Here is a 5,492-nt window from a genome sequence, read left to right as displayed (position 1 = left end):
TCCACAAGCAATCCAATCCCAAAACAATCCTGTAGAAATCCCAAAGCGATGTTAACTAGAACCCTGAGAAGAAACCCTACAAAACAATTGGGAGCAAATAGAAACGGATGGCCACAGACACGCATTGAGCAGACTATTGGTGGGAACGCTTCTCTTTATAGTAATTTGGGTAAAATGACATTAAAGTAGAGCAAGGTTAATGGGCTAAAAATAAATAAATAAAACACCACCTGCTTTTTATTCAATTGTATTTATTAAAAGAGGCACAATGAGGTTGAAACGGTGTACATAGGACACAAGCATGACTGTAGCAATCCCAGAACTGCGTGCTTTACAATTTGTGGACATGTATAGATAAAAAAAAAAAAAACAGTCAGGGAGTAAAATGCGAACCCACGCTAAGCCCTGAGAGCAAGGGAGTCAGATGGGGACCCAGCCCAGGGAGCAAGGGAGTCAGCCGGGGACTCAGCTCAGTGAGCAATTGGAAGGAGGTACCCAGACTCAACCCGGCTAGCAAGAAGTCTGATGGGGACCCAGAACCGGCCAATGGGTCAAATGGACAAGCCCAGGAAGCAAAGGTGAAGGAGGGACACTGAATCAGCCCAGGCAATGGGTACCCAGCCCAGGGGAGTCAGATGGCGACCCAGAACCAGCCCAGGGAGCAAGGAAGTCATCTGGGGACTCAGAACAAGACCATGAAGCAAGGGAGAGGGTGGGGGGGGGGACAGACCTAGTCCAAGGAACTGGGGGAGCATGACCCGTCCCATGGAGCAAGGAGAAGGTGGGGGACACAGACCAGCCCCTTCCGTTTGGCTTAATGCACCCGAAATATGTTATTTAAAAAATCCTTCCTCGTAGAAATCCAAAAGCAATGCAATGCAATCCCCAAATAAACCTTTTGACATCCAAAAGCAATTAATGTAGTCACCAAATAATACTTTACAAATCAAAAAAACAAAGCAATCCCCAAAATATCCTTAACTAAATAGGCATTGTTTTGGTTTATGAGCTGGAAATAAATTTAGGAGTTTAACAAAAATAATGTTTACTATAATCCTGAAAAGAAATGCTTAAAAAACACATTTGGTGCACCTTGTTGAATTGGGCTTTAAAAGCGTCACTGTGGCTTAATTGCTGCCCATTTCAGAAAGTTACATTTTGAATTGCTTTTATAACAATGGTGATAACTTATTAGGTCCCAGTCATTTAGGTAAAATGGCCATGAAAGTCAAGGCCATGTAATGGCATATTAACTATATTTAAAAAGAAGCAACATTTTTCCCCCACTATATTTATTAAAAAGAGGCAGAGGTTCAAGGTTCAATCAGACACTGTACATAGCACAAAAACACGACTGTAGCAATCCCAAACACGGGTGCTTTACAATTTAAAAATAAAGGATGAGAAGGGAGCCAGAACCAGTCCAGAAGGTCACACGAGTATCCAGGCCCAGCCCGGGGAGCAAGCGAGTCTGGTGGGGTTGAGCAGGGTGAGAGGGGACCCAGAACCAGTCCAGAAAGTCACACGAGTATCCAGGCCCAGCCCAGGGAGCAAGCGAGTCCGGTGGGGTCCAGCCCAGAGAGTAAGGGTGAGAGGGGACCCAGAACCAGTCCAAGGAGTCACAACAGTATCCAGGACCAGCCCAGTGAGCGAGTCTGGTGGGGTCGAGCAAGGGTGCAGGGAGTCACATGAATATCCAGGCCCAGCCGAAGGAGCAAGCGAGTCCGGTGGGGTCCAGCCCAGGGAGCAAGGGTAAGAGGGGAGCCAGAACCAGTCCAGGTAGTCACACAAGTATCAGTGCCCAGCCCAGGGAGCAAGGTTGAGAGGGGACACAGAATCAGTCCAGGGAGTCGCACCAGTAACCAGGCCCAGCCCAGGGAGCAAGCGAGTTCGGTGGGGTCGAGCAAGGGTGAGAGGGGACCGAGAACCAGTCCAGGGAGTCACACGAGTATCAGTGCCCAGCCCAGGGAGCAAGCAGGTCTGGTGGGGTCCAGCCGAGGGAGCACGGGTGAGGAGGGAACTGGAACCAGTCCAGGGAGTCACATGAGTATCCAGGTCCAGCCCAGGGGGCAAGCAAGTCTGGTGGGGTCCAGCCCAGGGAGCAAGGGGGAGAGGGGACACATAACCAGTCCAGGGAGTCATAAAAGTATCCAGGTCGAGACCAAACAGTAAGGGAGCACATCGGACTCCCTTGATGCGCAACTACACTTGTGTAGAAAAGACCAGATTTGGCTCCTTCTTCATCCGGTAGTTGCCAATTTTATTTTGGAGGGCTTTTCTGTACTCAGATGCAGAGAGTCCTGAAAGCCCATTTCCTTGGCTTGAACATGGATACATTCTGAAATGCAAAAAAAGTGTGTAAAAAGTTTGAAAAGAGCAAGCAAAGTACTTCTAATTAAGACATTTTTTATTACACCAGTGGCCCGTTTACAGCTTCAATTAAGGGGATACATGGGCGCTTTGTGTTGCCCACTTTAACTAGCACAGATTTGCAAGGTAACTGGTGTTTTGTGAGCTCTTTGAGTTGGAAATGTTCCATCATGCACATGAAAGGCACTGCCACTGATGAAAGATATGTGTTTGCAACCTGAGCACCTTAATGACCTGCAGAGCATGAGTGTGTGTGCCTAGGGAAACTGGCAGTGGACGCTATACAACCTGATGAAAAATAACAACCAACTAAAGGTGAAATGTCGCATTTCAGTACTGCAAGTCCCAAGGAAAATATTTGTATTGGTTATTGGAGTTTAATTGCAGCCCATTTTGAGGTTTAAGAACGTCTGCAGAGTTTACCGCTATTCTCCTGACACACGAAGCGTCTGGATTTAGCACTGGTGAAAAGCGTTTGAAGGGGTACAGTCGAGACTTGGCAGGTGTGGAAACGTGAACCTGAATAATAACGAATACGATCAGTGTCCATGGTTACCCCAGGAGGACCTTGGAAAACCAGTTCTGATGGTTCACCGGTCTCTGTAGCAAACTACACACTGCCCTCAGTGTCCAAAGTTACCCCAGGGGGACCTGGGAAACCCGGTTCTGATGGTACACCGGTCTATATAGCAAACTACATACTGCACTCAGTGTCTGCTCTTCAGTGGTTTGATGTAACATAGCAGTATGCATATTCTCGTCGTCCCTCGCAACATCTGTTACACTTTTTGTGATATTTGCAATATACAAAGGGCATCATGTTGTTTGTAATGGCGCTGTGCACTGTGTCTGTTCCAATCGCCCCACAAGCAGGCAGCGCTTCCTCAGCATTCACTGGAGTTTTTCTTTCGCTAGGATGCTGCTCCCCTCCCCCTCCCATTACAACAGCCAAGACATGCTCCTAGTATGAACCTCAGCCTCACAGATGTCTGCACCCATGCCAAGTCTCCTAATCCAGGAATGTGTGTTGAGTCCAAAGTGATACAAAACAGCGCTGTCCAGTTGTGAGTTTGAAAATGACATTCTCTGTGCACCCTTGCCGAGCCCTGTTACCCCAGTGTAAATGTACCTTGACCCTGGTGGATGTCCCTAACCGTCGGCATCCCCAGATCAGGTATCTGCGACCTTTGGCTCTCCAGATGTTTTGGACTACAGCTCCCATCAGCCTTAGCCAGCAAAGGCATTGGTTAAGGGTCATCGGAGTTGGAGTCCAAAACATCTGATGAGCCGCAGGCTGCAGACCCCCACCCTAGATGATGCCCCTCTAGTTCCTTTAGACACAGGTTCACCTCCATGTACTCTGTGCTAGGCTTCTAACACTATCATTCTTTCGCAAGAGCTCAGCAGGGGATGGGGGGCGGTGCCATGATTAGCTGCTGTGTTGCCTGGAGTTATTTTGCACATGAGCTGGAGTTCATGTAGCCCACACCTAGCTGTGAGGCAACAGAGCACTTTACACAAGGGGATACTGTGATGAGGCACTATAATATGGACAGGCAATTAAGGGTGTGCTTGGAAGGTTATAGAGAGGGGGTGCAGAGTTACAGGTTGGGGAGGGAACCAGTTCAACGGTACACCATTTGCTAGACTGTTTACCCATCAAGCAATCTGTTGCTTTCTCTATGTACTACGGGTACACTACAAGGATATTGACATGCATTGCAAACAAAAACAGATCTCCAAACCGTCCCTGCTTTATCAACAGGATAACTTCATCATAAAAAAATACACTAAGAGAAAGCGTGGACACTACACATAACAAATACCATTTTTAGATTCAGAACAAAAAAAAAGTGTCGTGATTTCAGTAAAAAATCTCAATATGTACATTGGTAATTGCACTCATTGAATGGCCACCCTGAGTGTGCGAGTATTTTAAAGCATCATGTACAAAATAAAGTCAAACGTTCATTTCTTTGATTGCATAGCAGCGGATTTAATTGTAGGTTAAAGTCTCGTTATTGTGTCGCTTAATGCTATTTAACAGCTGCGTGGTCGGCAAACTTCCCAGTAAACCTCGATGTTAAGGGAGATTGAGCAACCTCCCACCGTCTCCCTTCCAACTCTCTCGGAGAGAATTCGCTGTGATTTTCGGCCATTATTGTGCGTGTGTGTGTGTGTTTTTTTGCCCCATAGCTGCGGGACTCGGGGAGGGACGGACGGGTGTCCACTGTAATGGGACAAGCCCCACAATCTCCATCTCCTAGAACAAACCCACTTATGAAAACATTGTTCCTGAACTTCTGGCGTGTTGCTACCGACCCCACTCAGCCATCCCACAGCGCCTGCAGCGAGATCAAGCGACGAGCAGAACAAAGGCAGCTCCCTCGTGTGCCAGCTCATAAATCAAGCTCCCTCGTGTGCTGAGAGACACGTGCACTATAAAATAAATAAGCCTAAAAACGTGCGCATCACCTTGATCCTTACCTTAAGGCTTTTGTTTTTCAGCCGCCGGACCACGCTCGATTCCTCATCATTCGCCATTGCTACAATTGTTGCCAGGCCAGGTTGCCGAGGTCGGAACTCGGAATTGAAAAACAAGCTGCATGTCCTTCCGAAAATAGCCCAAAACAAAAACTCCCATCCAAATAAACAGAAAAAGAAACCACCAGCAAGGCTGTGGATAGGTTTCAAAAGTAAGAAACAGCACAATATCATAAACATACAGAAAACACATACATACTATATATTAAAGTCAAATTACAATAAAAATGATTTATTAAAAATGTATTTTAATTTTCTAACACATGGTATGTTCACATCATTTCACCATTCACCAAAATATCTTGCGCTTTTGCGGCCCATTGACGTCTTGCTTTGTGTTGAATGAATGATTGTTTATTTGTAAAATGCCTATACACAATGTGTTTGAAAGTGCTTCAAGCAGTGAGGGTAACAAGGGAGAAAAACAGTTACATTCTTACACGTCCTTGATTACACGTCCTTGAAACAAATCAGAATGTGAAGAAAACTATCATATTATAACAGATAGTACAAGTGCAGGGAACAATAAAGGAGAGGCGTGGAAGGAAAAAAGGAGACAAAACTAGCAGTAGCATTAC

General features: G+C 46.3%; 1 long non-coding RNA gene across 1 annotated transcript; it reads right to left on the bottom strand.

Annotated features, from left to right (window-relative positions):
• Window positions 1-234: 234 nt before the first annotated feature.
• LOC138567579 (uncharacterized) lies at window positions 235-4,981 on the bottom strand. The gene is made up of 2 exons (XR_011302251.1): window positions 4,858-4,981; window positions 235-2,338 (listed from the first exon to the last, which is right to left on the bottom strand). It is a non-coding gene; the product is annotated as an uncharacterized lncRNA (long non-coding RNA).
• Window positions 4,982-5,492: the final 511 nt, after the last annotated feature.

This window comes from Ambystoma mexicanum, chromosome 2p (assembly GCF_040938575.1).
Source record: "Ambystoma mexicanum isolate Mex_15411 chromosome 2p, UKY_AmexF1_1, whole genome shotgun sequence".
In the NCBI taxonomy this organism is placed as follows: domain Eukaryota; kingdom Metazoa; phylum Chordata; class Amphibia; order Caudata; family Ambystomatidae; genus Ambystoma; species Ambystoma mexicanum.
Note: the sequence above shows the minus strand (reverse complement) of the source record. Positions and strands in the feature narration are given on the sequence as shown.